This window comes from Callithrix jacchus, chromosome 1, assembly GCF_049354715.1.
Source record: "Callithrix jacchus isolate 240 chromosome 1, calJac240_pri, whole genome shotgun sequence".
Lineage (NCBI taxonomy): Eukaryota > Metazoa > Chordata > Mammalia > Primates > Cebidae > Callithrix > Callithrix jacchus.
The window spans coordinates 168,000,819-168,020,916 of NC_133502.1; the positions used below are offsets into that span (position 1 = coordinate 168,000,819).

At 39.9% G+C, this 20,098-nt stretch overlaps 1 protein-coding gene across 4 annotated transcripts in view; it reads right to left on the bottom strand.

The window, feature by feature from the left end:
* The window catches only part of LOC128928182 (uncharacterized), a 556,644-nt gene that overhangs the window by 59,998 nt on the left and 476,548 nt on the right, over positions 1–20,098 (bottom strand). For 3 of the 4 annotated variants that reach the window (XR_008472969.2, XM_078350487.1, XM_078350506.1), the window contains one exon: positions 1,533–14,230. The gene's annotated coding sequence lies outside the window, so the exon portion shown is untranslated. Of the gene's footprint in view, positions 1–1,532; positions 14,231–20,098 lie in introns of those variants that run through there. The other variant, XM_078350496.1, reaches the window with a different exon arrangement.

The following is a 20,098-nucleotide window of genomic DNA, read 5'->3' on the forward strand; positions in this document are numbered from 1 at the left end:
ACCCAGTGGCCTGCTGTATCTTGAGTTGGAGCACAGCTCATGGGCCACTGTAGAGCCTAAGAGTTTGTGGCCCTCCATTGAAGGGTGCACACTGCTTAATCCAGTCTTTGTTGTCTGGTGCTATGGTCTGAATGTTTGTGCTCCCCCAAAATGTAAGCACCCAAATCTAATCACTAATGTGATGGTAATAGGAGGGACCTTCAGGAGGTAATTAGGTCACGAGGGCAAGCCCCTTATGAATAGAATTAGTGCCCTTATAAAAAAGGCTCCAGAGAGCTGCCTTGCCTCCTCCACCAGGCGGAAATACAATTAGAAGGCCATATCTATGAAACAGAAAGCAGACCCTCACTAGATGCTGAATCATCCTTGATCATGGACTTCCTAATCTCCAGAATTGCAAGAAATAAATTTGTGTTGTTTATAAGCTAATCAGTTTATGGTATTTTGTTACAGCAGCCCAAATGGACTAAGACATCTGAGAATGGGGAAAGAACAAGGGAAAAGATCTAAAGCATGGCTGTGTAGGAGATCAGCACTAAGTCCCTCTGGATTATATCATTCCCTAAGACAAGAGAGCCTGACAGTTAGTAGGGAAAATGTGGGCTTTATCCAGAAAAGGGGACGCTTCTATACCAATTGTGCTTCCACAGTGACCTTGGGCAAGTCATACCAACTCTGAGCTTCAGTTTATCTATAAAATGGGGTGATAATTATTTCCTTAGATAAATATTCTGAAAAAATGACAAAACTAGTATTAATACTGAGAAACACAGTAGACAATGCATAGCAGCTTCTTTTACTATTATAGGGATAATGGTGTTTACTCTCTTTGGGTGCTGCATTTAACAATTTGAAGCAATTTAGTTGACCATTTATTGGGTATAACTATGTATGAGTGTCATTATGCATGAAAGGCCTCTGAGAAATACTCAGTCATGGACACGTGAGTGGGTTCTGCTCCTAATATTATTATTATTATCATTCTGCATCTGGTGGATTGGCTCCAGAGAGCTGGGCCGACGCTGCACAAGACAATCTGAGTTAGGGATTCTTGGCAGGCAGGCAGGCAGAGACAGAGTCCTGCAATGAAGGCAATATAGCTCTAAACAGATAGCCAGGGGACTTTTTTTTTCTATATTAAACTATTGATTTTTCATAAACTAAGAGCACAAAAGGTCAGTGAAAACAATTGAATCCCAAAGCAGGACGCCAAAAAAATTAGAGAGCTCTTTGTCCCTTGTTGACCACTTTCATGAAGTGACTTCCTTTAGAGAAAAGATAAAACTTCTTTATTTCTAGGAAACAAATAGAAGAAAGGAACAAAGGAAGAGAAGGAAAGAGGGGGAAACAAGGAAGGGAGGGAGGGCACAGTGTGAGAAAGGCATTCTGGACAGAGTACAGGAAACTTCAGCTCTAGCCTGACCCAGCCACTGGGCAAATTTCATTCTCCTTTCTTTCTTTCCTTCTTTCTTTCTCTTTTTTCTCTCTCCTTTCTTTCCTCCTTTCTTCCTTCCTTCCCTTCCTTTCTTTCCTTTCCTTTCTCTCTTTTTCATTTCTCTTTCTTCTATTTCCTTTCTTCCTTCCTTTTCCCCTTTCTTCCCTCCTTTTTCTTCCTTTTCTTTCTTTTTCTCTCTCTTCTTTATTTCCTTTCTTCCCTCTTTTTTCCTCCCTTCCCTCTCCTTCCCTTCCCTTCTCTCTCTCTCTCTATTTCTTCCTTCCTTCCAACAGAGAAGTAAAATTTACTGCTCTCTCTGCTTGAACATTCTGTGACTCTGTTATGCAAGAATGGTATGGAGGAGAAAATGATGAAGGAAGAGGAGACCAAAAGAAACCCCAGTGGACCTATGAGGATGATTCTGGTGGGATTCACTCTTTAGTTTCACCTGCACTCCAAGGTGAGCCCAGAGAATGCCCCCATCAAGAACCTTTGCTCCCAGTCAGAAGTGAATTCAGGTAGTAGAGACCAAATCTTTTCCAGCAGGAAGAGGGAACACTAACAACAACAAAAAAAAAGGTATCAATACAAAATTCTGGGCTTTGTGGAGCCCTGAAGTGCAAGTTAATTAGCTTCAGGACTAATCTTCCTTCACCCTGGAGCTGTGTCCTTGGGTAAAATGAGTAGGGAGAGGTGACTCAGAAAAAGATGTGGTCAATTTCTCTCCAAGTCTGGTCCTCCCCACATGTCTTTAGGCTGTGATTTAATGGTACTTACTGAGCATCAGTTCGGCACTCCACATGTGTCAGCTCATAAAACTCTTTACCTTAAGAAGTAGAGATCATGAGATCATGGTCTCCATTTTATGGTTTTGACATAGCGGGGCAGGTCATTCCTCCAAGATCCAAGCCTAGGGACCAAGTACAAGATCACCCTTCTGCCACTACCCACAGCAGTCCCGTGATGTAGGTATTATTACTCACAAGCAACGGCTGCTCACAAAGGTAGTCATATTTGGTGCATCATCAATCCAGTTTATCTCTTTGGAATCGGCATAAAGAAATTGCTCCTGGAGCCACTATATTTTCCAGACAGTACTGCCCACCCTGGCCCTGGCAAGGAGCTTAGAGACACTCAGGAATCTGGGTCTGCCTGTCAGTTATCATCAGAAGAGCTGGCCACACAATTTATTTGATTTCTTTCAAGTTCTTGAAAGGAGGAGGCCTGGCTTGTAGAGTCGTGGTATTGTGAAAAGAAGCTAAGTTTCCAGGCAGATTCAATCTGTCCACCTTGGGCCATGGCTTACATCCTGGACCTGCTCGCCTTGACCAGCGTCCCGACTGTGTTCCTTCTGCAACCATAACAATTCAGCCACAGCTTTGTGCTATGCAACTAAAGGGACACCACCTCAACTCTAACTCATGGTTAAATCCTGAACTCAATTCTCACCACTTCTAGAAAGCCTTTCCTCTGCACTGCAACTCTCCATGAACTCTCTTCCTTTTGACATTTAGGACATTATTCCTAGGTTTTAAAGAATTTAATTCAATCCCACATGAGGTCTCTGAGCTTCCTTTGAGAACAGGTTCTCATGATTCTTACTACAGTAACTCTTCAAGGTGCCATTGTGGCTCCCAGTTTGGGTTACTTTAGATGCAGACCACAGGAGGTAAGGATTGGAGTATAAGTAGTTTATAGGGGGAAGCAACCACCACATTATAATACAAGGGAGGTTAGAAAGATGAAAGGAAGGCAGCTAGTAAAGGGTGGGTGTTTGAGGAGTAAACTCCCTATGGGAATTCTGGAAGCTGGTCGAGAGTATAGATTTCAGAGTTATCTCACCCATAAGGCCAGGGAGCTGGGAGATTTGCATACCTGCTTCTGTTAATCATTGCACAATGGGGCTACTTTCATTATGCTGCATATTTGGGAAAAGTAGGTTTTAACAGAGGAAGAGCTCAGGAAGCTGGAAGTCAGGCCAAGAGCACTGAAGTGGTCAGAGTGAAAGGAAAGGGGAAGGATACCAACCACATCTACTGTGTGCCAGCCTCTCTAGCACATGGGGTTGTCTAGGAAATGGAACAGGCACTCATCACACCTGTGAATTGTTAGCACAGTAGGTGGCACATGATAAGCATCTTTAAAATATTGACAATTATTACATCTCTTAAAACAAACACTGAATATGATTCTGGGGAACCAAGGCTCTCGTACTTCCTAGGGGTGGGGAGACTGAAGCCCAGAAATATGCAGTGTCACATTTGGAGAAATTAGACAGTGTAGCAGTGACATGTATGTGACTTCTCCAAGGGTAGAATGCAAGGTCACAGAGTTTCTCAAATGAAAATGCCTTTCTCCTCCCAGAGGTCTGGCCCTATCCAGATCACAGTTTGCAAGACTGTCACCAGTGCACAAACTCTGAAGGGTGGTGGTGTCATCATTGGATTCTCATAATTATTGTTCCTTCTCAGAAACAGTGGCTAATGAGGTTTCTTTGCTTCTAGGGTAGGACAATTTTTTTTTTCCTTAGCATCTGAATAAACAACGATTATACTAAGAACAGGGTGCTAAGTGCAAGTTAAATCTGTATAAATAACTTCCTGGGAGATTTTTAGCAGGCTCACAAGCCTCTGGTCCATAATCAGTTTCTCACTTTTTCTTTTAAAGTGTGATTTTAAAGTATGATTTGATTAAATATAATTTATATTCAGTAGAATTTACCATTTGCGGGTGTACGGTTCGGTGAGTCTTGACAAACAAAAAGTCATGAAAACACCACACCATTAAGGTACAGACATTTCCATCATCATCCACCGGAGCTCCCTTATGTACCTCTGCATCCACTCCCCTCCCCTAGCCCCAGTGCCAGGCAACCACTGATCTCATTTCTGTTCCCATAGTTTTGCTTTTTCCAGAATGTTATATAAATGGAATCATACAGCATGTAGCTTGTTGTGTCTAACTTCTTTGACTTAACATAATGCTTTCAAGATTCATTTATGTCGTTCCTTACATTAATCGTTTTTCTTTTCATGATTGAGTAGAATTTCATATTATAGGTGCATTGCATCTTGTTTATCCATTCGTTACTTGATGGACACCAGGGTTGTTTCCAGTTTTTGATGATGGATGAAGGCACTATAATCATTCTGATACACGTCTTTGTATGAACATACGTTTTTATTCATGTAGGATAAATACCCAAGTCAAGTATCTGGATCGTATGGTGTTAGAGGCCCACTTGCGTTCCCACTAGGAGTTAGGCTGAAGCCCTAACCCCTAGTGCCTCATAATGTGAACGTATTTATAGATAGAATTTGTATTGAAGATGTATTTTGAAAGAGGCCACAGGAAAAATCAAACCTGCTAATGCCTTGATCTTGGATTTCTAAACTCCAGAATTATGAGAAAAATTAATTTTTGTTGTTTAAGCCAATGACATACCAATCTGTAGTATTTTATTAAGGCCACCCTAGCAAACTAAGACATATAATAAGTGCATGTTTAACTTTATAAAAATCAAAACGTTTTCCAAATTTCTGGTACCATTTTATATTCCAATAAACAATGTAAGAAATGTCTCCATTTCCCCATCTCCCCTACTATTGATATCATTAGACCCCCAACCATTTTAATTGGTATACGGTAACAACTCATTGTAATTTTAATTTGTATTTCTTTAATGACTAATGACGTTGAGCATTTATTCAAGTGCTTATTTGCTACCATCTCTTCTTTGGTGAAATATCTGTTGAAAATTTTTGCCCATTTCTTAACTAGTTTGTTTATTTTCTTATTAATGAGTTGTGAGAGTTCTTTTTATAGTCTAGTATAAACTATCAGCTGTATCTTTGCAACTATTGTCTCCTGTCTATGCCTTGCTTTTTCATTTTTTACTGGTGTTTTTTTGAAGAGTGGTAGTTCTATGAAGTACAACTTATTATTTATTTTCTTTTATGACTTGTGCTTTTTGTGTCCAATCGAAGAAATTGTTGCCTACCCACAGATTTCAAAGATTTTCTGCTCTGCTCCTCCATGCCCTAGCTTTCAAAGGGAAAATTCCCCATTGTGGAAGACACGTGGTCACTCAGTTCTACCGAGAATGTGAGTGGATGACTCCACGTAATTTAGGGGTGAAGAATTAGAAGCCCCTTTGGCAAATGGGGTCCTAATGTCACATGTTTCTTTTACAGCATCATTAGTTAGAAGGGTGATATTCTAATAGCCTATGTCGATTTCATCTTCCTCCAGAGCCAGGCACGAAATAAAGGAATAAAATGTACTGAATTCCCTCAACCACCACCATTAGAGAGAGTTGGGAGGGATTGGAAGAACTAGGTGAAATTTAAAGCGTCCGACACAGAGAATGAGGAGGGGTGGAGTGAGAGAGAAGAAAATGCCCAGCTTTGAATACATACAAAGTCTGGTCTTTATTCTAACATGATCGAAGGGCTACTGAAGGCCTTGAAGAGAACATATCTGATTTGTATTTTGGAGAGATTATTCTGGCTGCAGTGAAGAGAATAAATTAAAGGGAGCAGGACTGGAGGGAGGGAGACCAGTTAATTGCTCTTAATAAGAGATGGATTGATGGCTGAGACTAGGCACTCTCGATGGGAGTGGAGAAAAGTGGATTAGTTATCTGTAAGTCTCCTTAATATTTGAGAATTCTCTGAGTGCCTCTTTAAGTCTTTAGCAAAACAAGAAAAATACTAATTGTTTCTTTTATTGTTAAACCATCCTGGATTCTTCCTTCTTCAACATGTTTACCACAATAGCCACTTACACTCCAAATAATACTGCTCCCAAAGAGAGATGCAGGGGTGAATGGTCAACAAACAGCGCATTTCTACTCCCACTGTAACCACTTTGGACAGAGGTTGGTCTTTCCACTTTGAAGAGTTGCAAATTGAGCAGAGGCTGTGTAAAGTGTAATATATTATAACTTTCAACAGTGACTGAGGCCTTTGTGCCAAACATGTTTCCACATCTCAGTTCATTTAGTCCCCACAGCAACCCTGTCAATATAGCTATGATTGTCCCAACATAGAGGCTAAGTAAACCAAGGGGCAGAGGTGGAGATACATGCTTCCTACCAAACTGCCATACTCACATAGAGGCAAATAATATTTCAGAGTCAGAAAACTGAAATAGCTTAACAGAATTCACATTCTTAATGTGTCTTGGTGTTTGGATTTTTTAAAATGTCTTTATTAGAATCACTCTTTTTAGGGAAATGTTATTTTTAAACTGATAAAGAAAATGCATGGGTATAAAGAAATAGCGTCTTGTCTGAAAGTCACCAAAAATTAATCCATAAAGTTTTTAAAAAGATTTGAGAAATGACTTGGGTCTGGGAATTATGTTTCTTCAATGAACTATACCATTCCCTGGACTAAGAAGGGAAGAATATGATTTCCATTATTATCAGTGTTTCGTAAACAGGTAGAATGTTATGAATCCCTTTTAAAATATGAGGAACCATTATAGATTATGTCTTCCACAAAATGCACAAAACATAAAACTTAGTACATAATTTCAACTATTTTAAAGAATTCCTTCCTGATTCTTCTCTGTAAATTCCACATTCTAACTCCAGATCCTGAAGTATTATGCAAATATAAATACCAGCCTTTAGTTTCTGTTGCTTTGCACTAAAATATGGTGCAGGTGAAAATTCACTGGCTAAGAGTCAGAAGACTGCCAGATACCCATTGAATCACACTGATCCACATTCAGTGGCATACAACAATAATAGCATATGTATCTCGAATATCTGCAGGTCCATTGGGAAATGACCAGTCTAGGATGGACTTATGGGAAATATCTCTCCATGTTTCTCTACCTCTTTCTGAAACCAGTGAGTTAGCCTAGCATGTGTTTCTCCCAACAAAGACAAAAACTTATGACAGTGAGCAAAAACAGATGAAACCTCTTAATGGTCATGCATGGGACTGGCACAATGGTATTTCTGCCAAATTCTATGAGACAAAGCAGAACCCAAAGTGAAGAGTAAGAAAATATGCCACATTAGTTTTCTAATCTGTATAGCATAAGACCACAAACAGCAACTTATACCAAAACACACTTGTCATCTCATAGCTTTTGCAGGTCAAGTGTTTGGACAAGGCTTTGTTGCATTCTCTGCAAGACTGCAATTCAGGTGTCAGCCAAGGCTCTGTTCTCATCTGGAGACTCAACTGGCGATGGACCTACCTCCAGACTCACTCAGATTATTGGCCAAATTAATTTCCTCCTGGCTGTAAATCCAAGGACGTCAGTTTCTTGCTTGGCTTCTAGATGCTGCTGGTAGTCCTTGCACATGGGCTTTTCCCACAAGGTCATGCTTCATAGCAGCTTGCTTCTTCACTGCCAGCAATGGAGAGTGAGTCTGACAGCAAGATGGTGTCTTCCGACAAAATGTAGTCACATAATTGCATTCACATTGTAATCCTGCCCTATCACCTTTGCCATCTTCTATTGGTTGGAAACAAGATGCAGGTCCTGCCCACATTCCAAGGGAGAAAATTACACACAGGCATGATACCAGGAGGTGGGGTCTTGGGAATAATACCTTACAACCTTACAGTCTGTCTGCCACATCCCCTTTAGAGTGAGAAAATGCCAGATGACATGGCAAAGGATATAGATACAAAAAGAGGTTAGGACTTGAGGCCAGTAGTCAGTCCACCACCATATTGCAGAGTCACAGGAAGCAACGGAGGTCCACAAAAAACAAGACCATCAAGAAGACCTCTCTGCAGAGGTAATGCTTGGACACAGACATGTACACACGAAGGGACCAGTGGTGCCACAACAATTTAGAAGAGTTTGGGAACTGTGAAAAATATGCAGAAACTGAAAGCTGGAATATGCTTTAAAATGGACCATTGCTCAGTCTATTCTCAAATGATTGCCGAGACACCAGGTCTTTCCTAATCTTCCAATTAAACTGACTGCTTAAATTGCCGTCAGAAACCCATCTTCCAGACAAAGGGTACCAAGTGGCTAATGAGGTGAGGGGGCAATCATAAGTGGAAATGGCAAGACTTTACACCCAACAGAACCTTTCTCTGTGATGTACACTGGGGCAGAGGAGAGAACACATGAAAGACATAGAGCCTGAGGAAGCCTTCTGAGAGACACCAAGGGCTGGAGATCAGGGCAGGTCATGCTATGAAGGAGGAGGCTTTGCTCAGCCTGTGGTGGATGACTTGGTGGAAGGCTGAGGCACCAGGTTAATTGACTGAACTGGAGAATGTGATGGCTGCTAAATGGAAGAGGTGATTTTATATAAAAGCCGGGGCACTCAGACAGATGCAAGGAGTATCCGTAAGCCATGTCACCTTTCTGAGCATCAGATTCTTAATCTGTGAAATGGGAAGGTTGAGCTTAAGTCAGAGGCTCAAGCAGCTGACAGTGGGGTCTGCCGTCAATCTTTTGTGAGACAATAAAGATTACGATTTTTCTATTTCTATTAAATTTGTCTTATTCTTAGTTGCACTGACTCTTAAAATATGATTAAGGTTAAAAAAAATGATCAAATATGCATTGATTTGTGGCCTCTTATAAGCAGTCTTATAAACAAAAGTTATTTTCAGCTCTAGGTAAAGCGCTTAGCCCAGCACTTGGCACACTGTAAAATTTTCATAAAATGATTGCTATTATTATTATCAATTATATTATTTCATGATTTTCTTCAAGATGTTAAATGCAAATCTACTTGGAGAGGTACTACATTAAAATGTCATCAGCCACTAATTTTACAGCCAGTTTAGTGAATCCCTATCCAGAGTCCAAGAGAGATAAAGGACTCTAACTTTTGGACGGTAGGTGCTCCAGTAATGTATTTTTAAATTAGTAAGTCCTAAATACTGGTTAATACCTAATAACAATGATTTATAATTTGTATAGAGAAATGTAAAGTATACCAAGCACACGACTATTGATTCTCTCATATTCTTCTCACATCAGCCCTTGGAGATAGGAAGGAGAGACATATTTCTCACTTTGTAGATGAACAAACTGAGGGTCAGGTAGGTTGAGAGACTTCCCCCAGGTCCCAAAGTAAGTTATAGAATTGGGAATCATACATATGTCATTCCCTCTGACATAACTCTGTGATTCATCCAAAGGGGCAGTCCCAGAATCACACAGGAGTACTTGCTACTCCCCAGTCCCCATTATGAATACTTATTAATCAATAGGATAGAAATGTGGTCCTGGGAGTAATATTTTTTTAAAGTTCCCATGGTAAATCTGGTGGAGGAGCTATGACATTAGATTGTAAGCTTTGAGAGAGAAGGAACCATGTCTATCTTTCTCACTTGGGTGCAATATCTAGCATGACCAGCTAATACCAATTAAATTAATGAATGAATGACCACATTGCTTTAGCATCCCCTGAGAAATCAAAATTAATTAAAGTTAGTCAGCTTTGTGGGGAGGTACAAAAACTGTACAGCCACAGAGACAAACACTGAGTTTAAATTTAAATTCGGCGTTAAGCCATACACTTACTATGTAAGATTGCACTAGGCTTTGGGATTATATGGTGAATAAAAAGCACTCCTTCTCTCAAGGTGCTCTCACCTGGTAGGGAGATAAGTCCAGTAGGAAGGAAACCAATACCCAGAATGTAAGGCAAGCAACACCAATAATGATGAGTGGTTTTAGCTGAGCACCCGCTAACTACCAGAGCCTTGTGTATGTAATCTTATTTAAAAGTTCCAAATAAGAGGGAAAAAAGCTGTAGACTTGCAGAGAGGAGGAGATATACTTCACTTCCTTCTCAGATTTGCTTTGCTCACCTGCATAAATAGCCACTTCCTCTGGGAGTGGATGGCTGTTTGCAGATGTGAGAGGGAGGGGCTCCCTTGATCTCTTTCAGAGAAGCTTGTGATGGAAACATCAGAGGTTGAGGCAATGTGTGTCTTCAGGCAGAGAAACCGAGGCAAGGAATTTACAATATGCCTGTCTTTCAAATTTTCTAGTGCCGAAGAAAGGGAATTTCTTGGATCTGTAATTCTTTACTTAATCATACAAATCTTCTGAGGACACCACCCCCATTCTACTTCCTACACTTTTTATAGGTCCCTGAAATCCAGCAAAAACATTTCTTTATCCCTAAAGACTCTATGACCCAAATCCTGTTTTGTCACAATAGTTTCCTAAATGCAGTTAGTATCTCCTTCCTACCTTTACAACTCTCTATTGACTAGTGGACTAATAAAGTACAAAGTGAAAATGTCAAATACCTAGAGGACAACTTTCCATGATTCCATCAGGCCCAGAGGATTAAACCAGGAGTTTATTACCTGACCCCTGCTCCACCTGGCCCCCTCATATTTAGCTCTTCTTCTTTCCAATAGACATTAAAATTTCTATTTATTTAAACTTTTATTATTTATTTATTTTGAGACAGAGTCTTGCTCTGTCTCCAGGTGCCAGGCTGGAGTGCAGTGGTGTGATCTCAGCTCACTGCAACCTCTGCCTCCCAAGTTCAAGCAATTCTCCTGCCTCAGCCTCCCAAGTAGCTAGGACCACAGGCACGCACCAACACAACCAGCTAATTTTTGTATTTTTTAGTAGAGACAGGGTTTCACCATGGTCTCGATCTCTTGACCTCGTCATCCACCTGGCTCAGCCTCCCAAAGTGCTGGGATTACAGGTGTCAGCCACCGCACCTGGCCATAACCTTTATTTTAAGTTCAAAGGTACACGTGCAGGTTTATAATATAGGTAAACCCATGTCATGGGGGTTTATTGTACAGATTATTTTGACACCCAGGTATTAAGTCTAGTGCTCATTAGTTATTTTTCCTGATCCTCTCCCTCCTCCCACCCTCCACCCTTTTGTTGGCCCCAGTGAGTGGAAAGAACATGATCTTATTTTTTAATGGCTGCATATTATTTCATCGTACAAAAATGTATCACAATTTTTTATCCAGTCTATCATTGAAGGACATTTAGGTTGATTCCATGTTTTTGCTATTGTGAACTGTGCTGCAGTGAACATTTGCATGTATGTGTCTTTATTATAGAATAATTTCTATTACTTTGGGTATTTGAATAGTTCTTGCTGGGTCAAATCGTAGGTCTGCTTTTAGCTCCTTGAGGAATTGCTACACTGCTTTCCACAATGGTTGAACTGACTTACACTCCTAGCAACAGTGTATAAGTTCTTTCCTTTTTCTCCAAAAACTTGCAAGCATCTGTTATTTTTAAATTTTTTAATAATAGCCATTCTGACTGGTGTGAGATGGTATCACATTGTGGCTTTGATTTGCATTTTTCTAATGATCAATAATGTTGAGCTTTTGTTCATATGCTTGTTGGCTGCATGTACGTCTTCTTTTGAGAAGTGTCAGTTCATCTATTTTGACCATTTTTTAATGGGCTTGTTTGGGATTTTTTTTTGTAAATTTGTTGAAGTTCGTATAGATGCTGGGTATTAGAACTTTGTCAGACACACAGTTCACAAAAATTTTCTTCCATTCTGTAGCTTGTCTGTTTACTCTATTGATAGCTTCTTTTGCTGTGCAGAAGCTCTTTAGTCTAATTAGATTCCATTTGTTAATGATAAACAACTTCAGTGAAGTCTCAGGATACAAAATCAACACACAAAGATCACTAGCATTTCTATACAACAGTCAAGCCGAGAGCCAAATCAGGAATGCAATCCCATTCACAACTGTCCAAAAAGAATAAAATATCTAGGAATCCAGCTATCCAGAGAAATTAAAGACCTCTACAAGAAGAATTACAAAATGGTGCTCAAAGAAATCAGAGACAACACAAACAAATGAAAATATAGTCCATGCTCTTGGATAGGAAGAACCAATGTCATTAAAATGACCATACTGCCCAAAGCAATTCATAGATTCAACACTATTCCTATTAAACTACTGCTGCAATTCTAGAAACTAGAAGCTAGAACTAGAGAAAACTATTTTAAATTTCATGTGGAACCAAATAAAAGTCCAACAGACAAGGCAATCTAAGCATAAAGAACAAAGCTGGAGGCATTACATTAACCAACTTCAAACTATACTACAGGGCTACAGTAACCAAAACCGCATAGTATTGGTACAAAAACAGACATACAAACCAATAGAACAGAACAGAGAGCCTAGAAATAAGGCCACATACCTACAACGATCTGATCTTCAACAAAGGTGACAAAAACAAGCAATGGGGAAAAGACTCCCTATTCAATAAATGGCGCTGAAATAACTGGCTAGCCACATGCAGAAGAATGAAACTCTACCCCTTTCTTACACCATTGTAGTCTCCCTGCCTGCACTCTTGTGCCCATGTTTGATTGTCTATTCTGTAGTCTGCATGATATTTTTAAAACCTAATACTGCCTCTATAAGCAAAACAAACAAAAACAAAATCAAATCAAGATAAATTAAAGACTTAAGGGTAAAACAAAAAACTATATAAACCCTGGAAGACAACCTAGGCAATACCCATTTTGGACATAAAAACAGGCAAATATTTCATGACCAAGACCCCAAAAGCATTGCAACAAAAGCAAAAATTGACACTTAGATTCTTAACTTTCAGTCCAAGGCAGGTTTTTCATAACTACAGTTCTCCAAGGGTGAAGATTCAGGTGCCATTAATAAATCAGTTGATATGGAGGAGATTCACAAAATGAAGATCACCACATAAACTTGACAGATGAGGGACAAATAGTTGTGGTTACATTTATTTTCTTATAGCATAGAAAAGAAGACCTAGCAAAATATGCTTTGGGGTTAATGAATTTATAAGTGTATCTGCAAGACAGTTTGTTATTCCTAAGTTTAGCAACAATCTTCACTATGCCAAATTCAGGGCTTAGTTTTTAGCTCCTCTTACTAAAACACTCTCATCCAGTTATTCACTCTTGCTTCTTTAAGCCCTTTCTTACCATGGCTCCTAGAACTGTGAACTCTCCTGATTTTCTTCCTACCTCCCTGGATATTCCTTCTCAGTCTTCATGCATGGCTCCTCTTCCTCTTACTGATCTCTAAATATGGCATTCTTTAACCTTCAAATCTGCCCCTACTACCACCAGTGGTCAACAATACCACTGTTGACCCTTACCTCCACAAAAGACATCTTTTCCTCCCAGTTTCTGATATTTAAAAAAAAAAAAACCTTGAATTCACCTTGGCTTTTTACTTTCTCAAATGTCACACCCAACCTATCAGAAAATTCCATTGATTGAACCATTCAAACAGAGCCTGAAAGACCACGCTACTATCACATTTTACATGGATAAACCACATAGATACCTAACAGGTCTCCCTGCCTGTGCTCTTGTGTCCACGTTTGGTTGTCTATTCAGTGGTCTAGATGATATTTTAAAAACATAATGCTGCCTCTGTGAGCAAAATCCTTGAATGATTTTCCATCAGTTCAGAATAAATTCAAATTCCTTATCAAAAAGTACAAGCTGTATATGATATTAACACATGCTCCCTCTCTAACCTAATTCTCAGCATTCCTCCAAAGCTCACTTTCTTCTAGACTCACCGCCTGCCTGTACTTACCATCCATTGCTACATAACAAATTATTGCAAAACTTAGTGAATCAAAACAGTAAATATTTAGAATCTCTCACGGTTTCTGTGGGTCAGGAGTTTGGAGGCAGCTTAGCTGAACTGTTCTAATTCAAGATCTCTCTTGAATGAGGTTGCAGTCAAGTTGTCCACTGAGGCTGCTTTCATCTGAAGTGTTGATGGGAGGTGGCATATCCACTCGTAGGGTGCCTCACTCACATGATCAGCAAGCTGATACAAGCTGTTGGAAAAAGGCCTCAGTTATTCTCCATAAGGACCCCTCTTCAGAACTCCTGTGTGTTCTCATGAACAGCACTGACTACTCCCAAAATGAGTGATCTAAGAGACCTAGGCAGAATCACCAATGCCTCTTCTCACCTATCAGAGGAAGTTACGCTGTCACCTCTGCTATACTCTATTGATCACACAGACTAACTCTGTATCAAGGTGGATGGGAAGAGACTATACAGGGGAATACATGCCCTGAAGCAAGGAACACTGGGGGCCCTGTCAGAGCCTGGCTATCACACATCTTACTGTCTTGCAGACCTGTATGTGGTAGCTCATCATACTTACTGCTTATTCCTTCTGAATGAAAAGCTCTCTCCTTTGATTTGACCAAGTCTTGTTCCCCACTTTCATTCAATTAATTACTTAAGGTTATTTCTTCAAACTAGGCTTTTCACACCACCTTATCTAAAATAGTCTCCCTCTGTTGTCCAAAGGGTAGAAAGTTTCAGCTATACAGCAAGAACAAGTTCTGGAGATCCAATTTACATCATGGTGACTATAGTTGAAAAGACTGTATTGCATACTTATAATTTACTAAAAGAGTAGATGTTAAATACACACACACACACACACACACACAAATGTAACTATGTAAGGTAATGAATATGCTAATTAGCTTGACTGTAGTAATCATTTCACAATGTGAATGTGTGTGTGTATACAGGATAAAGAGGGCCCTGTCAAGACCCCCAGTGGAATAGAGGTTGGTTCGGTGGGCCTGCCACTAGAGGCATGGAAGAGCGAATCCCCCAAGGGTCCCTGAGCAGGCAGAACTGCCCTTAGAATGCAACTGAGAGGGGCTGGAGCCAACAAGCCCATGTTCGTTGCTTCACTATTCACAATAGCCAAGATAAAGAATCAACCTTAGTGTCCATTGACAAACAAGTAGGTAAAGTGTGGTATATACATAAAATGAAATATTATTCAACTTTAAAAAAGAAGAAAATTCTGCTGTTTGTGACAACATGGATGAATCTGAAACATTATGCTAACGGAAATAAAGGCAGACACAGAAAGACAAATACTGTATGATCTTATGTATCTGTGGATTCTAAAAATGTTACACTCATAGAAGCAGAGAATAGAATGGTGGTTGTCAGGGAACGGGGGTGAGGAAAATGGGGAGATGTTGGTCACAGGTTACAAACTTTTGCAGTTATAACATGAGTAAGTTCTGGGTATCTAATGTACAGCATGGTGACTCTAGTTAATACTGTATTGTTTATTTGAAATATGCTAAGAGAGCAGATCTTAGGTGTCCTTCCCCCACCACATACCCACACACAATGATAATTACATGTAGGGAGGATGTGTTAATCAATTTAATTGTGGTAATTAGTACATATTGCATATGTATGTCAAACTATCATATTGTATGCCTTGAACATACATAATTTTCTTATTTGTATAAAATAGCCGGGAAAAGCCACATTGCATGCCTTAAATGTATATAATTTTTGTCAATTATACCTCAATAAAGTTGAAAATAAACAAACAAATAATTCTCCTCATCACTATCCATTACCTTACTCTATCATTTTTCTTAGTAGTTACTAATATGCTCCATGAAGGAAGAGTTTTAGCCTACTTTATCCACTGCTAAATCTCAAGTGTATAAAATAGTGTGCCGTACAAAGTAGATGCTCAGTAAATATCTGTTGAATAAATAAGTGAAAGAACAAAACCCAAGTCTTGAGACATGAAGAGAAGCAGCACTTATCCAAGAGGCAGAGTACAGAGAAGTAAACTAATTCATTTCAAAAATATTTATTGAGCCTAATGAGCAAATTGCTGAATATTCAAAAAGGTCAAAAACTAAATTTCTGCCTTTCAGGAGCCCCTGGCCAAGCGAGTTTTAAATGTTAAGACTCTGAAGGTCAACAAGTTTTTAAGTTGTGTTTCATTGCCTATTGCACTCAACATCTTTACACACATTGCCCGTCTTATAGCTGCACAGTTTGTATATCAGATGAAGAAACCCTCTTCTAGCTACAGCAGATTGTGCTGGAGTTAGGCCCCTAACACAGAGGATACCCTCCCATATGCCAGTGATTCAGTCTGTGATTCAAGTGGCTAGCACTAAACAATTAATTGAGCCAATAAGATGCGCTGGGAAGTTGGAACGAAGAGTATCAGAAGAAAATTGCAAATATATAGAGACACTAGAATTCCAGAAACCCTCAGATTAGATTGAGATAGATTTAAGGACATGGCAAGCCAAAGGCCTGTGGGAGCTGAAGTTCCAAGGTAGAGACTGTGAGTACAGAGAGAAATCTGGAAAAGAGAGGGAAGCAAGGAGCAGCAGCATCAACAGATAAAGAGGACCCATGACATACAGAGAATGTGAGAGAGGTGGAGAGAGACAAAAAGATAGATGGTCAGAGCCGAAAGCAAACACAGATATCAAAGGACCAAAGAGATGGACCCATTCACTCCTTGAGTCAGAGGCTTGGTGATGGGTTTTCCCCTGGGCTCCTGAGCTCGCAGAAATGTTCAACCAAAATATTGTCTACCCTTGTCTTCCTGAACCAAATTGAGTTATTCTTTTATTTAAGACTAGAAGCAATCTGATGAAAGCGGGAGGTTTCTGAGTGAGCAGATCTATGTATGCAGATTCCTTCAGGCATGAAAGAAAACTCACGGCCCATGCTTAGCAGGTATTCATTTTTCCACATTCCAGGATCAGTGGGGAAAAACTTCCTCTGAATCATCTATCATTTTAAGCATGCTTCTCTACCACATAGGGCACCCATGGACAGAATGAGCTGAGATGCAGTTCAAGACAAGAAGTAGAGTGAAATCAAGTTGGAGTTGACTCTCTCCTTCTAGACAATGGTAGGCCATGAGGCACCTTCAAGACAGGTTGGTTGCTTCCTCCCTGAATTCATGGTGCCATATGCAGATTCTGGTATTCGTGTGAGTATTCAGAAATGACTGAGCACGTCTGCTTCATGAAGAAAAACCACAGCTCTGGCATATTTTCACTTCTGTGGCTGCTACTGATAATAGCAATAATCATAATCATAATTACAACACCATTTACTGAATGCCAGCCTCTGTATTAAGCACTTTGTGTGTTTATTATCTCTTCTAACACCATTGGTTCCTTTCATGGGTCTTCAATGACTAAGATTTTTGTGCCAAAATGATACTATTAGATTTATGCTCTCCTTTGCAATGGCAAAAGTCTTCTTTTTTCCAAGAATAAAAGGCACAAGCTTCCAGTCCCTTTTTCTTCCAGGACTAGCCAAGCTTGGTGGCTTAGACATTAAAAAGTTAGGAAGCCCTGGTTCAGGGATATGAGACTTAGGATTAGAGTGAGCAGAAGGACCTCTCTTTAGTAAGATAATACAATGTTCTATCCAGAACTTTAGTATGACTTTATTATGTTGTTCCAGAAAGCAACGCCAGTTAAATTCTAAATAAAGGAACTGGTACAGGCTTATGCATGATTTTTTCAACCCTCACTGTGCATTAGAATTACCTGGGAACTTTTGAAAGAACACTCTCCTGGATTCACTAAGGCTGAACATAATTTTATCACTTGTGACCCAACAATTCCAATCCTAGATAGACACTCAACAGAAAAGAAAACACTTTTGATAACCAAAATATTGATACAAGAATGTTAGTAGAAGCATAATTTATAATAGTATTTATAATAGTCAAGAATGGGAAAGATGTCCATCAACAGCAGACTGGCTAAATGCATTGTAACAGATTCACACAATGAAATGTTCTACAGCAACAAGAAGGAACAAATCCCTAATATAGTCCATGATACTGATGAATTCCATAAATACATGAAGCTAGACACTGAAGCATGCTGATCATATGACTTCATTTATATAAAGTTCAAAAACAGGAAAAATAAAGCTTTGCTATTTTTTTTTCTACTTTCAACTCTTTAATCATTGTTGTTGATATTTTGGCCACCCCTTTGGCTCCACCCATTGGTAGTCTCAAGTAGGACCAGGATAAAGGAATAACTTTAAGGCGTATGATTCGATAATTCTGAAATCCTTTGACCCGTCATTCAGCTACTTGTGGGAATCATTTCCTAGAAGCGGTGAGGAGAGAGCAGCACCTCTGGCCCAGAAGGAACAGCTTCTGCTCATTCTTGGGCTCTGAGACCCTTGTCTCTCACACCTGTAATTCCAGAACTTTGGGAGGCCAAGGTGGGTGGATCACTTGAGGCCGAGGGTTTGAGACCAGCCTGGCCAACATGGCAAAAACCCATCTCTACTAAAAACACAGCAAAAAAATTAGCAGGACATCATGGTGTAATTCCAGCTATTGGAAGACTGAGGCAGGAGAATCACTTGAAACCAAGAAGCAGAGGTTGCAGTGAGCCAGGATCGGGCCACTGCACCCCAGCCAGGGCAACAGAGTGAGACTCTGTCTCAAAAATAATAATCATCGTCATAATAATAATCTCTGCTGTTTTAAGTCAGGATGATTATCCTTGGGGCAGAATGGGGTGGTAGTAAGTGGAAAAGGGTACAAGAGGCCCCCAGCATGCTTTTGGTGCTGATGATGTTGTTTCTTCAACTGTGTGCTACATACATGGGTGTGTGTTCACTTTGGGACAATATGCTGTGCCACATATCATTGTGCACTTTTCTCTATGTCTGCCACAACTTATCAAAATGTTTGCTTAAAATAATACATGCTGAATCCCCACCCTCAAAGGGTTATGATTCAGGTGTTGTAAGGTAGGTGGAGACCAGATAGTGGTTATTTAAAAAATCTCCCCAGGTGATTCTAATGTCCAACCAACATAAAAACTGCTAAAGCTTTGGTAAGACAGAACTGGATTTGAGTACTGGTTCTGTCAATTGCTGTGAATGTCACCTTAAGTAACTAAGCCCATCTCTGAGATTTGGTTTCCTCATTGTAAAGAAGATATACTGATGCATACCCCACACATATGTTATTGGAATTAAATGCAACAGAATAGATGAAGTTCTTAGCATACTGCAGGCTACCAAGAAAAAGTGTACAGTGAGTGTTAATTATTATTTATTATATAATTATGTTCAATATTGAGAGAAAGTGTTTATAGTGCCATACCCAGGCTTACTTAACACTAAACCCTATTTTTTTTATGTTTGTTTCTGCATTTTGTACAATCTCAAGGACTCCAGGCCAACCCTTTCAAGGGATTATGACACTGTGAGCAAAGAAAAGAGGCCCTGCTCTTTCATCACAGGGTGTTGATTAGTTTGATTTCATGTTCCATGGTTATTATTGATCTGGGGAATGACTGATGGTCACTGGTTGTCACTGTCTCATCTTTGCTATAATTGCATGAAATATTTGCTGGGGTTGAGCACCTCTTACTCAGATGCATTAACAATAATTTCCTCAAATGTGTTTCCTTAAAAGAGATTGAATTATTTCCAAAGGTCCTGTGCATCCCCTTTGCAGTGCAGGAAAAAGTGCATCCATAAATTACTCAATTGACACAGATGGGGACCTGAATGGCAGAGCAGTCGGCTGCAAATTCTTCTTCCCAGACACGTCCTGTCTGATGGCGGGGCTGGCAGAGGCTCTGGGGGTGCTACCCTGGTCACGCACAAGCATGACTGGTAGTTCCTCTCAGAGGAGGAAGTGGACAGGCTGCTAATCCATGTCAGGGCTTTCGAGTTTGACAGCAATGACTAAGGCAACTTGAAATTAATTTCTCTGCTGTGATAGCGCTCTATTGCTTTGCCTATCTCCTCATAGCTGGAAAAAACCTGTGAAAAGAGTCAGAGGAGAAAGAGCACCTCCTAATGCTCACACAAAATGGGATACAAATTCTTGCTGCACTATT